Below are 18732 nucleotides of genomic sequence, written 5' to 3' on the forward strand. Positions count from 1 at the left end.
GTAATTTTTTAAATCCAACAAGATTTGATAAAATGCAAACAAGTCGAGTGGGCATGGTGGTGCATGCTTTTAATCCCAGCACTTGGGAGGCAGAGGCAGGAGGATCTGAGTTCGAGGCCAGCTGGTCTACAGAGCGAGTTCCAGGACAGCCAAGATTACACAGAGAAACCCTGTCTTGTGTGTGGGGGGGGGGGATTTTATATATATATATATATAAAAATCCCTTTTACTTAGAGGTAACATGTGAACAGTTTCTTGTATGTCCTTCCAGGAAAGTTTGTTTGCATGTCATATGTATGTCTCTGCATTATCACATGTAGAGTTATATGCCATATATGTGAGTCTACATGTGATTCCCCACTATTGGTACTTAATTTGAAGTCAACACTATATGTTACCACAAATAATTGATTCAATAACTATTGCCTGGTATTCTATTGGATGTCTAGAACAACGCCAACCACTTTATGTTGATAGGCGTTCCACCACACCCTGCTAGTGAAAGGTTTTAAATCCTGGTACATACAGTCCTAAGGTGAACATCAGTAACAAAAAGTCATTATGCAGCCCTTTGCCTGTGACAACTTTCTCTCTGAATGGCTGGTTTAGACTGAGATGCCTGGCAGCCTCTCTTCATCTTCAACTAGGAGGTATGAAATGGTTCTACCTTCTAGATCCGGGTTCTCCTTGTTAAAAGTCCTCTGGTCTACCTCCTTGGAAACAGTGGTTTCTCAGTCAATACAAACCACCATGACTGAGTACAGGTCAACTAACACACCCTGACCTGGTAAGAAATTCCCTCTTTGGGGCATCACACTTCTTTCCATCCCAGAACTTGGAGGAGAAAAGCCTGAGTCCTGTTTCTAGCTAATCCTTAGAACCAGGTGGGATGTGGCAGCCCAGGGCCGAACATACCTGTCCTCAGGAACCGTACCATCTCCTTGTTAGCACAGTGCCAGGTGATAGCAGTCCTCTTCCTTGTCTCTCCAACCCTGCCAAGGCTACAGGGCTAGGCTATGAGATCATCAAGCATCAGAGTGGAGCCTTGACCTTTGCTGATTGGCACAACAAGGACATTGCTGTGTCCTGCTGCTGGCCCCAGGAGCAGAGGATATGAGGCCATACCTGTGAGGGCTAGAGTATGTCCCAGGGAGCTGCTGCAGGAGGCTGTCCAACCCTTAATTGGCCCTAGAAAAGCCATGAAGCTTGGGCAGGGAAAAGACATTGTCATTTATGTCCCCTATGACCTGACATCCCCTTCCTCCAAGCCCCACTGCATAAATTGATACCAGAGAAAGTACTTACAAGATACTTAGAAACCCTGTGCCCCAAGCTGTTAGAAGGGTGAGTGTTATATAGGAGGAAGGATGGCAGCCCACCACAGTCTTCCCAGCACTTAGCACACCAGTAGCTATTCAAGAACTCTGCTTAATTTCCTCTATAAGTACCCCAGTGCTTGTTCTACCCCAGAAGATGCCCCCTGCAGACTTCGCAGTAGATCACAACAGGAGTAACTTCCTCCATGGGACCAGTTCCCATCAACTGGATATTCCCAGAAGCCTCCACCTCTCCCTCTCATCTCAAGCGGTCACTAGGATGCATCTTCCCCCAGCTTCCCCTCACTGGAGCAGCGCAGCAACCCTTTCATCAGTCCTCTGCCTCCCTTCAGCACTTCTCACGGCTAGGGCTTAAGACCAGGAGTCCAGAGAGCTTGAGTTCTTGTGGATTATGGCTGTCCCTGTTCATAATACTAGAAATTGAAACTTTATATTGTTTTTTTTTTGTTTTTTGGTTGTTTTTTTTTTGTTTTGTTTTGTTTTTTGGTTTTTTTTTTTTGGTTTTTCGAGACAGGGTTTCTCTGTGTAGCTTTGCGCCTTTCCTGGAACTCACTTGGTAGCCCAGGCTGGCCTCGAACTCACAGAGATCCACCTGCCTCTGCCTCCCAGAGTGCTGGGATTAAGGGCGTGCGCCGCCACCGCCCGGCTAGAAATTGAAACTTTAAAAAAAAAACTTTTTATAATTACTTGATAGTCTATCACATATAAAACATCAAAAGTATAACTATCTGTGAATGGTAACTGTTCATTCAGATTTTACATTTTTGGGATCTTAATGCCTGGCACAGTAGCAGTCAGACCTGCCTGGGTGCTTCTGCATTGGTCTGTTTAAGGAGTAGCTTTCCCATGATCTCTGGAATACAAAGGGAAAGGGTGTCTTACTGTTCATTCACCCGCTCCAGAGCACACCTGGAGAACCACTGCTGTGCCATGGAGTCCTGCCCTGCCTCATGGCCTTTACACTGGCTGCTTTATCTAGGTCTTGGGTGCCTGCCTCCCAGTGATAGCCCAAGTCAGTGTGTGGGCTGCTTCCTCCAAGGCCTTTTGTGATCTCTCTGCTGATCAGGGCCACACCCTTCCCCCCTGCCACATTGCCCTGGTTTATTTTCTCAATAGGATTCAGTTCCTTACCTGGCTGACATATTTGTGTGCCTGTGTGGTTTCTTTTCCCCCATGGAGAATTTCACTGTGTGGAACTGTTCTGTTCACCACTCTACTTCAGTGCCCAGCAGTGGCTTCATTAGTTAGTTGTCAAGTGAAATGTAAGCCTGCACTTGATCCTGTCAGCCTTAGAGCAGGTCCCCTCCCAAGTTGTCTTCTTTGTCTGAACACCAAGAAAACAAGGATAGCCCTTCTAGGACGTCAGGCATCTAGGGGCTTAGTCTGCTCAGGGAACATAAGAGGACCAGGACCCAGATCTTCAGCAACACTACCATCTAACTTCTGTTGCCAGATTGACATGTGTCTCCCAAGCAGGGGTACCTTGGAAATAGTTTAGGGTAGCTGCCTCTTACAGAACATGCCCCTCCCCCAACTGCCTTCCTGGGCTTTGCAGAAGCCAGAGTAAAGAGAGCCAGGTGGAGGGATAGCCATTGGCCTCCTCTCTGCAGCATTCACAGCTACCTTCTGGGGCCTTAGGATGCCATGTGTGACCGTTTCCACCTTCTGGAATGATAGCCCAGGCTGTTGACTATGGAGATTCTTACCAATTCAAAGCAGAGAAACCAACTCCAGCCTATGCATGGGCAACTCTCAGGGTTCACTTGATTGGGACACATCTGTGTCTGTGTCCCAAGTGATACACAGGCCAGTGTGACTCTCCTGTAGACTCTAAACTTGATTATATATGATGGAAGTATTTCTCACACTTCCATGGGGAAAAACTGTAAGGTGGAATATAAGCTAGGCTGCAGAGTTATCAGCTAACCACTCTCAAGTGTTTCTTCATCCATTTGGCTAGGAAGTTACAAATCCTGTGCATCTATCTGTATTGATGTATCTGTTCTGTATTGATGGCTCTTGCCACCAGTGGTCAGCTTCTTAGAGCAGAGCTTGGGTCACCTGGTCAGGGAGAGAATGTCAGTGGTAGCCAGCATGGGGGCAGCAGCTGCTTGAGGAGTACCCCAAGCCCTGATGGCAGTAGCTATTTCCAGAATTTGCCATGGCCAGCAGGATATGTATGCACAGCATGCCCTTAGACTGATGTTTCCATAAATGCCAGGTGAAGATCCTAGAGCAGAAGCTCTTCCCAGCAGAACTTTCTTCTTATGACTGAATTATGTTCCTTGCATGGATATACCACATTTTGCTAATTCATTCTCCCCACTAAATAGACTTTTGGTTGTTGTAACTAGGAATCTTTATGTGTAGGTTTTAGCTCCAAAGCATATGCCTAGCTTGCAGTAGCCAAATGATCATTTAATGTTTTAAGAACTGCCAAACCATTTTTCCTCAGTCTTTTCAACCTTTAGCTGAAATTGTTTCTTTTCCATTTGCACAATGGCCCTGCCTTAGACTGGAAGAGACTCAGAAGGGACCTGTTTCTCTCGGCAGTGCTCAGGGAGACAACTCAAGCGGGAGAGGACCCAGAGAATGGGTCGTACCTGCTGGGGGCTGGCCTTTTTTGTCCTGTGCAAGTCTGGCTCCACACCACTCCGTCGTGGTTGGGGTACCGGTAGAGTTGGACTTGGTGCTGTTAGGACCATCCTCGGCTTTCCTTTCCTCCTGGCCAGCTTCCTGCTAGCTTGAGGAGGTGTCTGCCTTGGGGCAGACCTTTCAGTCCCAGAGGAGGGGTTGGTGAGGTAGCTAGCTCAGTTGGTAAAGTGATGGCTGCCTAAGCAGTGAGGAGCCAAAGACAAGGCTGTGGGGATGACACATGTCAAGAAAGAGATGAGGCTCACTGCCTGGCCAGCCTAGTTCACTTGGTAAGATTGAGGCCAGTAAGAGATCCTGTCCCAGAAAACAAGCTGGATGGCACCTGAGAAACAACACTCAAGAGTGTTCTCTGCTCCACAGGCTTGCACACGGGAACACACGATTGCACACAAATCAATTCTAAGGATCTGGGGAGGGCTGCTGTCCAGGTGGCATCAAGGCCTAGCCTTATCAGATGCTTGGCCCAGAACACTTAGTAGTTCCCTGGAAGAGCTTGCCATTCCAGGGCACCATTGGCAGCTGAGTAACCCAGGAAGAATGTCAGCGAACAGGCTGGGAGTGTCGATGCTAGGAGCCAGGCAATGAGATTCAGAGTGTTTAATATGTAGACATCAGCCCTGATTCTCCACTCCAGGGACAATATGTGAGGTGTTAATGTCCTCTTGGTGGGGGTTCCCAGGAAGCTTTTCTTGTTCTGATTATAAAACAGAGCCAGCTATCTGCTTCAGCTCCCCAAGACAAAAGACCCTTTCTAGGGTCAGACAGGAAGGAGGCCAGCAGCCCTGCGGCCTCTCCCTACCTAGACTGGCCTGCACCTGTGAGCTAAGGAATTTGATTCCAACCCTGGTTTTATTGTTGCTTTTTAGAAAATTTGATTTGAGCTGCTGAGCACGCTCTATAAGTTATTTTCTTCTGATATTCCCAATAATTCTGTTTCCCTCTCTTCATGTGTAGAAGTGACCTGCCCAAAGTCACGAGCCTGACTGAGGTCACATACCCTGAGCACCTTAGATGCTGAACGAAGTTTCTCTTAATCCCTGAGAGTGACGTATCTGAAATGAACCTCCTGCTTGTCAAAATCAAGGCCCAGCTACAACCACCTGAGGCCTCCCTGGTCCAAGACAAGCCCACATTTTCGGGTGTATAGTACACACCTGTAATCCCAGTACACTAGAAGTTTAGGCATGAGGATGGAGAGGTTGAGGCCAGCCTGAACTACACAGCGAGACCCTGCCTCAAACATTAAAAGATGATTGCAGAAATCCTGTCTATTTCTAGAAGTATGGGTTATGTTGGGGAAAATTGACTGTACTGGGCATGTTATAAACGTAATTCTCTCCTCCAGACAGCTCTCAAAACTGCATCCCTGCCCTATGCCACCGATTGGAAACTGAGATCCAAACTGAGACCTCACAGCTCACAGAAAGTAGACTGAGCCTGTCTTTAAGCCCTGTTTGCTTCAAGGCTGCTTTTGGTGCTGACTGTGCCAGCTCATGTAGTTTTGCTACCAGTCTCGGTGTGACAGAGGTTATAGGATAAACAGAGAGCAGCCAAGACGCTGTTCAGACAAATGCTCTCACCAGACCACTTCTAGACCAGGCGAGTGGCTGGCTCACTTGCACAATGGTGTTCTCGGCCTGCAATGAGAAAACGCATTGACACTAGAATCCACCTTAGCAAACCAGCAGCAATTGAGCTCTGACACTCATCTCTAAGAGATCAGTCAGACTTCAGGAGGTCAGCTTAGGAGCTAGGGGGCTGCTCCATGGGGAGAGCACTTGCTCTGCAAGGAGGAGGACCCGCGTTCAAATCCCCAGTCTTCACATAAAAAGCCAGGCATGCCTGTGTGTGTTATAACCTCAACATTATGGGGCAGAGGCAGGTGAATCCCACATGCTTCTTAGCCTAGTCAAAAAGATGAGTTTCTAGTTTAGTGTGAGACCCAGTCTCAAAATAGTAAGACAGAATGAGAGGCAACAGCATGAAGTGCCTTGCTCTTGCCTCCATATGCATGCGCATAGCATACACCACACACAGAAGAGATAGTCAAGACTGGGAGTAACTTCCACCAAGAAGTCAGCCAGGAGTCCTGCTTGCCAGGCTTCTTTGCAAGGTACTAGGGCAGTCATGAAGAGAAAGCGTTAGAGGCCTAGGAGTGGGAACCCTAGAAGGAGCTGCTTTATCAAAGCAGAGCCTGCCTATAAGGTTCCCCACATGGAATATGGCCCCCAAAGTCTCTCTGAACAGACACAGGAACAGTTACTCTTTATAGTGCCCCATCTCATTTAAAGACATAGGGCTCAACCACCCAGCAAAGCAGCCTCCAGGCCTATGCCTTTCCTAGGAGGTAGAGGGAGGGAGAAGCTGAATTCCCAAGAACTGAATGTTGCTTCATTGCTCAAGGGCATGACCTACCTCAGACCTCCCAGATGACTGTGTGCCCTGCAGCTTTCTGCATTGGACAGTGTTTCAGATGCAGCAGATACTCCCTGAACCCATGCAAGTGGTGTGAGAAGAGACTGAAACCCTATATTCCTAGCATTTGATCTTGGCTCTGCCTGGGAATGCTTGGGAAGAAAGCCTCTCTGACAGGTCAGAACAAACAGGCCTATGCCAGCATTGTGGCACAGTGGTGGCTCTGTTACACTTGTGTGTCTGTACTAAAACCCTGGAGCCAGAAGCCTGGGTCCTGATCCAGCATCTTGCTTCACCTTACACTTGATACATAGCCTTAGGGATATCAGTTGCTTAACACTGCTAAACTGTGCACTTACAAATAGCTAAAAAATAGAGTAAAAAATATTGTGTGTGTGTGTCCACAATCGAAAACACAAAACATGGTGGTGGAACATGCCTTTAGTCCCAGCAGAGGCAGGTGAATCACTGAATTCCAAACCAGCCAGAACTACCAAGTAAGACTCTTGTCTTGAGAAACAAAACAAAAAGCATGAAAGACAGATGTCATCTTCCCCCTTGGGGCTCAAAATGATTAAACCCTCTTCCTAACTATGAACTCATAAGGAAACTCAAGCATAGCCTCTTTTGTGATACACAGGAATGCTTCTACTTCGTGAGACAACTCAGTCAGCCAAGTGCTTGACACACAAGGATAGGGACCCAAGTGTGATCCTCAAAACCCAACAGGAGGCTTTTTGGGTTCAACTATGGGGTATGACAGAGTGGGTGAAATTTTTTTTTTAATATCTATTTTTATTTTATGTACATTGGTGTTTTGTCATGGTTGTTGGGTCTCCTGGAACTGGAGTTACAGACAGTTACAAGCTGCCATGTGGATTCTGGGAATTGAACCTGGGTCCTCTGGAAGAGCAGTCAGTGCTCTTAACCATTGAACCATTCTCTCCAGTCCCAAGAGTAGGTGAAATTTTATACCCTGACCCAGAAAAGATCTACCTGAGAGCTCATGGCTTGCAGAGGGGACGGGACCAGGGCCAGATAGGAACAGGGGTTCACCCTCCAAGGCCTCACAACAAGCTCTAGGAAGCCATCATCATTTGAAGTCTGCCAATGGGAAAGCTGCAGTGGGGGAAGAGGGGCATTTTGCCCAAGGTCACCCACCTTCTGAGTGGCCTTGAGCTGGGGCTGTCTGCTTTCCACCCCACAAAGCAGCGTGTCTTCCGTTCTGAAGACATGGAGTCATTGTCTACAGGCCCCCGGAACTATCGCTGCACCTCACTTCACTCTACTCCCTAAGGAACCAAGAATGGGACAGAGGTCTGCAGCCGAAGGAAAAGACAGACTTGTGTGTTCACATATGGGTTGGTGTTCTAATTTGTTTTCTATTGCTGTGATAAACACCAGACAAAAAGCAACTTGGAGAGGAAAGGGTTTATTTCCTCTTACAGTCCATCATCAAGGGATGCCAGGTCAGGATCCTGGAACAGACACTGAGGCAGAGATCATGGAGGTTGCTGCTTACTGCCTCGCTTACAGTTACCTTTCTTATACCTAGGGATGATACCGACCACTGTGGTCCCCCCTGTATCAGTCAGCAATTGAGAAAATGCCCATAAACGTACTTTCAGGCCAATCTGATGGAAGCAATTTCTTAATTGAGGTTGCCTTTTCCCAAGTCTGTCAAGTTGAGAGTCAAGATTAGTATAGGTATGTGCATGTAGTGATAATGGTGTAGAGGCCAGAGGTCAGCTTTGGATGCCATTCTTCAGAAACTGTTCGCCTTGTTTTCTTGAGAAAGAGTCTGTCACTAGGACCTAGCACTTACTAATTAGGCCAGGCCAGTGGCCAATAAACTTCAAGGATTCTCCCCAACTCTGGGATCACTGGTGTCTGCTGCCATACCCAGCTTTTTTAAATGTGTGTTCTGGGAATCAAACTCAGGTTCTTTTACTGACTGAACTACCTTATCCCTGAGAAAATAATTAATTCTTTCTCTTTTGATGTTTATTTTTTGTTTCTGAGTCATCAACTGCAGACAAAAAGGATTATCTGTTCTTAGCAGATAATTAATAACAGAGACAAAGAAATAAAGTGTGTTTGCAGAAGTATACTGTTCTGGCCCTTGCTTTTATGTGTGAATAAGTGAAGGTTCATCAGGATTCCATATTTTGCCTCACATATTCTCTGAGTAGCTCAAGGAACCCCAGTTGACTTCTGGAACAGGGTCTGAGAAACCACTTTTTCATTTCCCAAGAAGTAGCCACTGTTCCTGCCTTTGCGATCTGAGAGAGTGAATTGCTGAGTAAGTAGTATTGCTGATGTTCAGACAGCTGGGAGGAAAGTTAGGTAATTCACAGGAACTCATTAAGAGTGAGAAAAAAAAAAAAAAAAAAAACAGCAGACAGAGATGTGGCAATAACAGTGTCAAAGGTTGGGGGGAGGGGCAGGCAGAAGTCCTTGACTTTGACATATACATGTCCCTTTCTGTCTTGGCCTGCCAGAGGAGAAGACTGGCATGTTTTAAGGGATGTTTTGAATTCTAAAGAAGTCATGTGGTGAGTGCACTCACTGTCTTAGGTGAGGAAGGGAAGAGCCTCTGAGCCAGTGTTTACTGAATGCTAGGCTGGCCCTGTGCAGGTGGCCCAGATCAGGGAGGGAGTACTCAGCATACACAGGGTTGTGCCTGCCAGGAAGGGGCGAAGAAAGACTGGTTGAGAGCTAGGTAGGGTCAGGTGGATAAGAGCTTTTGGGGCCTGCTGAAAGATCAGATTTGTCCTGGAAGCAACTGAAACCATGAAGGGTTCCAAGGCATCGAAGAATGACAGTCAAAATGCAGGCCCCAGTGGATTTGGGCCTTGACTTGGCTGTGGCTGGGGAAGGTTTGGTGGAGGAGGATCTGGGAAGAAGGCTCTGGCGGGAGCCTTTCCTGGGGTTGCTCTGCCTTCCTCCTGCAGCTTGCCTGTGCAGCACAGTGCGCTTGCACTGCAGGACAGCTTGGCGCTCTGACTTTTTTAAACTGGGTGTCTGTAGCCTAGCCTCAAGCTCATTATATTGCCTTTATAAAGAAACCAAAATGTCCTGTATTCTCACTCAGCAATCTGTCTTAGAAGTTTCTTTACGTTAGTCCGTAAGAGCTCCTTCATCATTTCGACATTCACCGTCTATCATCCAAGCTGACCACTGTTTCTTAGCCAGTGCCCCTATGGATGGATTCTTAGGCTGTAGCCAGCTTTTTGTCCTTGAGCAGATAATAAGCACTTCTGAAGACTCTTGCACTAAGCTTTCACTAGCGACAGTGGTGTTGCGATAGATCCAGAAATAGCGGGACAGTACACCTAGCAAGATTTTGAGTCCAGTGAAACCTGTGGTTAAGGCTAGAGAGAAGCCACAGCACCCCTTGAGCAACGTGTCAGAGCCTCCATTTCTGCGTCCAGTGCCCATTGTGCAGTTAGTCAGTGAGCACACTTGCTGAGCCCAGAATCTGACCCAGCAATCCCGCTGAGATTGTTCTCTGTGGGCCTGTGGGGGCTCCAGAGACTGGCCTACCCACGGTTGGGCTTGGCCTTCCAGAGGGAGACTTGAGATAGGTTTTCTCTGGTCCTTCTGCTCAGATGGACAGCTTCTTGGGTTTTGTTTTTGGTTTTGTTTTTTGCTCCTATACCATGGAACCCAGAGCCTAATGCTAGACACTGAGCCACAATCCCTAGCCCCATTTTAAATTCTTTCATTTGGAGGTAGGATTTTTTGAAATTGTCCAGACTGTCTCAAACTTGCAGTCCTCTTGCCTCAGCCTCTCAAGTAACTGGGATTACAGGTAGGTTTCACCAGGCCTAGAATCTCCCTGGTTCTTTTTTCTCTGTAGCCAACATCTTAATGAAATACAAGTGCTTCCATGTGTATAAATGTGCTTTTCTTAAAAAAAAACATACAGGAGTGTGTGTGTGTGTGTGTGTGTGTGTGTGTGTGTGTGTGTGTGTGTGTGTGTGTATTTTGTTTGTTTGGGTTTATTTTGTTTTATGAAGCTAGGGATTGAACCCAGGGCCTTACACATACAAACAAGTACTCCACCACTGAGTTATATTCTAGGCCTCTATGATCTTTTTAATATCTCAAATTCTCAAAAGATTGAAAATCAATATTATCCAAGTATGACAAGTTGTTTCACAGCAGCTTTTCATACTTGAAAAGCGTCCTTCAGCCTGTGAACTGGGACCAGCACTCTTTACAGGCTCTGTGAGCCCTGCTGGGGGCTGAGTCCTAAAAAGCCACCTGCTCAGGTTCCACTTGGGTGTGACAAATTAAAAGTACAAGCCAGGCGTGGTGGCACATACCTGTAACTTTAGCACTTGGGAGACTGGAGCAGGAGGGTCACACAGTTGAGGACAACCTGGACTACATAATGAGTTCCAAGCTGGCACAGACTAGAGAACAAAACCCTGTTTCAAAACATCAAAAGAAAAGCTAGAACAAAATTGAAGGTGTGATTTTAGGAGCAGATGCCCCAGTGATGGCATGCTAGGTGGGCTGTGATTTGCAGAGGTCCTCAAAGAGTCATGGGTGTGGCATAGATATAGTGTCCTAGAATAACGATCACAAGCTAGGGATGTGGCTTAGCTGGTAGAGTGTCTGTCTAGTGTCCATAAAACCCCGAGTCCTAGTCCTAGCCCCACATAAACCAGGCATGGCAGCACATGACTACAACCCTCTGATTCAGGAAGTAGAGACAGGAAAATTTAAGGTCATCCTCAGCTACATAGTTTAAGGCCAGCCTGGACTACATGAGACCTTCTCTTAAAAACAAATTTATGAATGCCACCTTTGTGCTAAACACTAGGCTACTTATACAGAATAAGGAGAGAAGCTAGGCATAGTGGCACAGACCTTTACTCCCAGCACTGAGGCAGATCTGTCTGTGAGTTTAAGGCTACCCTGCTCTACAAAACAAGTTCCAGACAGCCAAGACTACACAGAGAAACCTTGTCTTGAAAAGCCAAATAATAGTAGTAGTAGTAGTAATAGAGAAATACAGAAAAATACAGTGTGAAGGTTAATTTAATATTGTCAACATGACAGGATCTAGCATCACCCTGTAGGCATTCCTCTGAAGGAATATCTAGATTAGGTTAGCCTCTGGCCATGCCTATGAGGGACTCTCCAGATTGGATGAATGAACTAATTGGTGAGAAGATCCACCTTAATTGTGGGTGGCACCATTCCATAGGTTGGGACCCTGGACTGAATAAAAAGGAGACAGCCAGCTGAGCATCAGCATCCATCTTTCTTTGCTCTCTAACTGCCTCATTCTTGCTGTCATGGTTCACATGTCACAGTGGACTAGTGAAACTGAGCCAAAATAGGCCATTTCTTTCAATTGCCCGTGTCAGGTTATTTTAATCATGGCAGCTGGACAATGTGTAGTTAATTAATCCCACGTGTATACCTGGCAAGCAAGACTCAGAATGCAGCATCAGAGGCTCAGAGCAGGCCTGTGGCTGGTCTTCTCCTGGCTTCCTGGGAAACATCTCACCTCCTGCCCTTTGTTCTTCCCTTTCCTGCTAAGTGGGCTGGAGGGTTCTGCAGAGCTTCTGAGATAAAGTATCCTTTTGTTGTGGCTTTCTCAGCATGGGGACCTCACAGGTAGCAGTTAGGTCTCCGATGCCAGGTTCCACGTATACTCCAGCCTCTTGGATTGGCAGTGCCCTCATAAACCTTGGGGACATCCAAGTGGCAGGTGTTCGTGGAATGAGACTTCCCTAAACACCCCTGGACCACATGGGGAAAAAAATGTGTTTGCTTCGCCCCTCCTCCAGGCCCAGCCAGAAGCCCATGGGAACACACATCACGTGAGAATAGTGCCTAGCTTGGTGGACTGACTGCTTATGTCCCCCTCTCCCTGACCTGTTCTCCCATCTCTGCCCTGTCCAGCAAAAGGGCTGTTGAGCTGGCCAGCGGAAAGCACCCACCAAAAGTGCTGGACTCAACAACTTGAAGGCTACCACTTGAGCACCTGTCTGCACTGTTCCCCAGCTCCCTGTCTCTGCCAAGGAAGCCATGACAAGAAAGATGACTGAGACCCACTCCCTAGAGTTAGGTCCCAAACTTCAGTCTGCACCTGCCGTTAGATGTCCTGTGAAGTTCTGTAGCGCCCTGAGCCTTAGCATCCTCTTCTACAGTAGAAATGCAGCTCTCCACTGACCTGAATCATAATGAGAAGGGAGCCGGCTCAGGTAAAAAAGCGGCACCCAAGATCAAGAGCTCAGTGGGTGACCAGAGCACCCAGGCTTATGCCCTGTCTCCTCCAGGCAGCACCTCAGGTGCTCACAGGGTTCTGGCCGGGGCTCTCTGACTCTACTGGCCATGCTATGGGACCAGGAAAGCAGACTGTGAGCATTGGCTTTTCATGTAGCACATGTGCACAAGGCCTTCTGAAGCCTGTGTAAGTAACTCTAGCGGAGACAGCCCCATGGGGAAGACAGCATAGTAATAATGGCTGTCATGCCAGAGCTGCTGGGCATGGAGGAGCCATATGCTAGAGCACAGAGAGAATGGGAGAGGGCAGCCTTCAGACACTTAAAGCAGGAGCAAGTGGACCTGATTCACAGTTGTCTGAGCTCCTTGCTCCTGCTGGGTATGTAGGGGATAGAGATAGCATATGAGACTAATGGGGTCTCCCAGAATCTGGGCAGTTAGGTAAGCCTCCTGGTTTGACAGATCTGATCCTGGGAGCACTACTAGCTCTGATCCCTATGCAGCACCTCCATATTGACGGAGTGCCTTCGATTAGTGAGTAGTGGGTCTGCAAGGTAGTGAAGTGCCAGTCAGTCACATTACCAGGAAGTGGTCATACTTTGCTCACAGTTCTGCTCCCTGCCAGCTGTTCTAAGGTAGAAGCATCTAAAGAACTTGTCTCCACTGGTTAGAGGGTAACATAAAGCCTACCTGCATTGCTAGCCACAAGCTGAGTATCTCACCACCCCTTAACAGTGGCCTGGGAAGAATTGCTATCACTCTCCTCTTTGAGCAGGTAAAGAGACCAAGGCCAGAGAGGCAGAACGCTCACCGGAAGCCATATAGCATTGTGTGGTATTACTGAAAACCTGCCTGGTCCATCTGCTCCACAGCCTTTGGAGTCTAGGGAGATGCCTCCAGGACAAACCAGAGGAAGTTCAGGCTATGACTAGAGAGCCTCTAACGTGGCCCTACCTACTAGGCCCTCACACCTGGCTACTGAACCAGGCATGTTTGTCAGTAGATGTGACATGTGAATAGCTTTCTTTCCTGCTTTTTCTGCAGCCAGGGTGACTTGCATCCAGAGCTCTTTAAGATGATATTACTAAAAAGGCCCCAACCTGCAGTGAAAATTCAGAAAGTTTGAGAACTGAACAGTGTAGTCAAGACTTTCAGGGGTGGGAATTTAGCTCATTGCCTTTAAATCTATAAGGGGGCTTCTGTGAATAGAGTGGAGTTGTATTTCCACTCATTCCTTCTTCAACAAGCATTCACTGAGAACCTGTTGATGTTGGGTGCTGGGCTTGACTTGGTGGCTCTGCCACATGAAGTTTGCTGTAAGCACCATTCGAATTGTCATATCCTCTAAAGGAGGATGCCCTGTCTAGTGAGGATGATACAGGCTCCCTGAGCAGGTGGCGAGGCAGAGTCAACAGAAGAGTCAGATGGAGATCAGCATGTACAGCCTACATCAGGAAGCCCTGAGTAGGGGCAAGGCCTCTTGGCTCCCATGCCCTCAACTATCTACCAGATGTAGTGTGTTCCATGGGGACAAGTGGCTGGGTGCTCATTTTGCATGAGGTTTCTCTGAGGTTCAGGCTGGACAGCTGCCTTACTCTCTGGCTGCCAGGCATGCTCAGTTCAGCCCAGCACGGCCCTCAGGTTAGTTCTCATTCCTCCCAGTAGACACATTAGCCTTCTTCCAGTTTTTCCTCCATGGCATCCTAGAAATAGTCAGCTGGGTGAGCAAGAGGCCCATCAGCTTGAACCCCATGACAGCAAAGAAAAGCTTCCCCTCACTTAACCTTGAGAGCTCAGCCTGCCCCAACAAGGTCCAGGGGGCCAGGTACAGCTCTTTAGGAAGCATAGAGTCAAGCCAGGCATAATGGCACACACCTTTAATCCCAACACTCAGGAGGCAGAGGCAGGCGAATCTCCAACTTCAAGGCCAGCTTGGTCTACAGAGCGAGTTCCAGGATAGCCAGAGCTACACAGAGAAACCCTGTCTTGAAAAAAAAGTAGTTCCAGCCTATAGGATGGTCCTCAGCTTGAGGACTTGTGCAGGGCCAGCCAAACTATTATTATCATTATCATTATCATTATTATTATTTTTATTATTATTATTATTATTATTTGTGCATTATATATAAAATATGTATGTATGTATATATATACAGGTATGCTCATTGTAGGCGGAGGTTTTGTGTCCTTCCAGTCAGTTCTGTCCTGCCAATCAACTCCCAAATAACCACACAGAGACTTATTATTAATTATAAATGCTCAGCCAATAGCTTAGGCTTTATTGCTAACTAGATCATACATCTTAAATTAACCCATATTTCTTCCCTACATTCTACCACATCGCAATACCTTTTTTCAACACAGCATGTTCATCTCCTGTTTCCTCTGCATCTGGTTGGCAACCCAATTATGCCCTTCTTCTTCCCAGTGTCCTTTCAGTTTGACTCTCCCACCTAATCTCTTCCTGCCTAGCTATTGACGAGTCAGCTCTTTTATTTAACTAATCAGAAGGCACCTTGGCACCTTCACAATATACAAAAGGATTATTCTGTAACATTTCCCCCTTTTGTCTAATTAAAAAGGAAGGCTTTAACTTTAACATAGTAAAATTATATACAACAAAACAGTTATCAAGTATGAGTTATAGTTACAATATCCATTTCATTTGTATTTGGCAAAATTAGAAAAAAGCTTTATTATCTATCTTATCTTTGTGAGTCTGAAGTTTTATACCTAATTTACCTTTTATCATAACTAAGGAAACTTTAAATCTATTTATTTAGTCTTTAACTCCATCAATGATTCCAGAAGGGTATAATATTACCCAATGACAGGGACATCTGGCTGCCTGGACAGTCACCCAGAGTTCTTCTGTAACAATGGGGCATCTGTCTTTGGTATATAGACCTAGAATATCTGACAGACATTTCTGAGAAGCAGGGAATTTTGAAGGACTGTCCTACCTTGTCTTGGCAAAGTTTGGCAGTCACTCTCTTTTGTGTCCTGCTAGTCCAGTTTGGACAGTATACTGTTAGCAACTGAGGCAAGGGCAGTTTTGTTTTTAACTCAATGGCTAGTTTTTGCCATAAAGCAAGCAAACTCTATATAGAATTTCTTCAATGCCTATCATCGTTTTTGAAGTAAATTGGTGCTGCCAAGAGCAGACATGTCTCACTGTCATGAAAAGCCTTATGTTATTAAAACATTTTAAATGCCATATTCTGTAAGTCTTGGAAGTGTTTGAAGACCATCTGTCTATCTAAATATATCTGTTGAGAACATACCTAGCATGACTACAAGTTCTATTATCATAGATGAGTTTCCCTGCCTTGCCCACAGTTAGGACAAATCTCTGTCACCTGCCAGTCCCACAGCCACTCAGACCCAACCAATTTACTTGAGACTTATATTGCTTACAAACTGTATGACTATGGCAGGCTTCTTGCTAACTGTTCTTATAGCTTAAATTAATCAATTTCCATAAATCTATACCTTGCCACGTGGCTTGTGGCTTACTAGTGTCTTCACATGCGGCTTGTCATGGTGGCAGCTGGCAGTTTCTCTGACTCAGCCTTCCACTTCCCAGAATTCTTCTCCTCCTTGTTCCGCCTATACTTCCTCCTGCCTGGCCACTGGCCAATCAGTGTTTTATTTATTGACCAATCAGAGCAACAGATTTGACATACAGACCATCCCACAGCAATTAACCTGTATTTCTTAATTATACATTACATTTTAAAATGAACTACATAAGCACAATACCCCAAACAAGAGTAGAAACATACATACAATATAAGAAAAATAACTTTAAATTGGTATCAATAAATCAAAATCTATACCAATGTATTTTGAGATTAATAGTTGCTTTTTGGATTAAAGTAGATTCAATAATCTACCCTTTTATCTCATCATTTCTATATCATATCCTCCTTTTTTCCTTTAGAAAGAGATCTTTGAATTTAACTCCTTTGTTTATTTTTTTTTTTACCATGGCCAATAACAACTTGTAGTCTCCCACTGCCAAATGATGACAAACATCCATAACCCATCTTTTGGGAATGTGGGCGTTGTTTTCTCTAGACTACTTCCTGTTGTCTGTGGGTGCTTGTATCTTTGAGGGAACCTTGATAAAAATTAAGATAATGGTTAAGTCTTGGCCGGAGTAGCCTATGAGGCTAGATCATCTTAACTAGCAGCCTTGAAGCTGTTCTGGGTGTAGAACTCTGAGGAAACTGCAGCAGAAGTGCTCTGAGATGTTGGATCATCTGGGCCATCCATTTTTATCTGTGTCTGGTCCCCTTGCTCTAAAAATGTATAAACTTCTAAAGGTAACATGCATATCTGCATTAATACAAGTACAGACTGTGTGTTGTACACAAATTAGCCAAAGATAATTTTTTTGTTTTATGTTTAAGTAGGTAAAATATACATCACATGTTTGGTAGTTTTTCTAGGTTTATTTCTTAATGTCTGTAGCTAGGATTTTCAGGGGTTCTTCCTCAATCAAACCTGACCATCTTCAATCTTGAATGAATCCTTAGCCTTTTGTTTTCTGTAGGAATAAAAACATAACCTCTTCCCCAAAGCAACACATCTTTTGACTTCCATTTTGAAGTTAAGACATTTTTAGAATATATAGGTTGGTTTAATCCAGCAGCCTCCCTAATCCAATGTGTTTTAGCAGCTGTCACTTTTTCATCAGCAATCAAAAAATTTAAAGACAACATACAGGATCCAGACTCCCCGTGTATTTTCCATCTTTATGTGGCTTTTTTTCTTTTATATTACTTTATTCCTTTTTAAGGACTTCATTATTTTTAAACAATTCTTTTTTTTTCCCTATGACTGTCTATGTCCTTTCTCCTTTCCTTCTGAAGTCTATGTACACTTTTTAACATACTGTAACCTATTTAGAGCTTTCTTACATCTGGGTCTGCCTTTATTGTATATCTGTAATCTTTTCTGCCTACATGAGCAAAACTTAAACCACAGCCCAGCTTAGCTCATGGTATGCTGGCAGCTGGCTCTTCCCCTCCTCGGTTCTCTGAGAGCCTAGCCTCAAGGCAGAGATACCAGTGGGAGCTGTGTTTATCACCCCAACTCTGGGAAATTTTTGAGTCCACACTGCTACCAAGTAGTATGCCGCCCACTGCTCATAAACCCCATTTAAGTGCTCAGTAGCAGGGCCTCTTAAAAGAGCCATGCCTCTGTTTGCCACTAGCATGGAACTTACCCTAGAGAAGGTGGTCACCAGTGGCTTTTGACTCTCTGTTCTGAACTTTTTTTTTTAACTTTCTCAGGCTTTATGTGGATGTACATGGCCCCAGACATTGAGTGCCATTTATAGATGGAGTTTTTCATGTCCCGCCAGTCAGCTCTGTCCCACCAGCCAGCTCCCAAATAACTACACAGAGACTTATTGTTATAAATGATCAGCTGATAGCTTAGGCTTGTTGCTAACTAGCTCTTACATCTTAAGTTAACCCATATTTTTTATCTCTACTCTACAATGTGACAGTACTTTTTTTCAACACAGCATATATTCATCTTCTGCTTCCTCATCTGGCTGGTGACCCCTGTTACCTGCCCTTCTTCTTCCCAGTGTCTTCTCAGTTTATCTCTCCCCCCTAATCTCTTCATGCCTATTTATTGGCCAGTCAGCTCTTTTATTAAACCAATCAGAAGTCACCTTGGCAAAGACACATCTTCACAGTGTACAAAAGGATTATTCCATAACAGCTCATGCCCTATGGAGTGCATGTGGAGTCAGAAGGCACTCCTGCCAACTTTCCTTGGGTTCCAGGATCAGATTTGCATGGCAAGTGCTTGGACCTACTGAACTGTCTTGCCAGTCCAGCCCCATTAAACTTGTGAGGAGAAATCAAAGCTGTGACAGGAGTGTCACTGCTGGATTTAGAGGCTTCCAGGTTCTTCTGCTGGCCACGGAAGCTTGAGGACTGGATAGAGAGGGAGGTTTTCCTGAGTTTCTTGTATGTGGCTTCACAAGAGGACCCCTGGCAACAACTGCAGTGACTACACCAGCTGTGGGTACCCTGGCACAGTAAATTATATGACT

At 45.6% G+C, this 18732-nt stretch overlaps 1 protein-coding gene across 7 annotated transcripts in view; it reads left to right on the forward strand.

The window, feature by feature from the left end:
* Nucleotides 1-18732, forward strand: part of Clec16a (C-type lectin domain containing 16A) — a 215872-nt gene that overhangs the window by 161523 nt on the left and 35617 nt on the right. The gene's annotated exons all lie outside the window — the stretch shown is intronic.

This window comes from Peromyscus leucopus, chromosome 8b (genome assembly GCF_004664715.2).
Source record: "Peromyscus leucopus breed LL Stock chromosome 8b, UCI_PerLeu_2.1, whole genome shotgun sequence".
Classification (NCBI taxonomy): Eukaryota; Metazoa; Chordata; class Mammalia; order Rodentia; family Cricetidae; genus Peromyscus; species Peromyscus leucopus.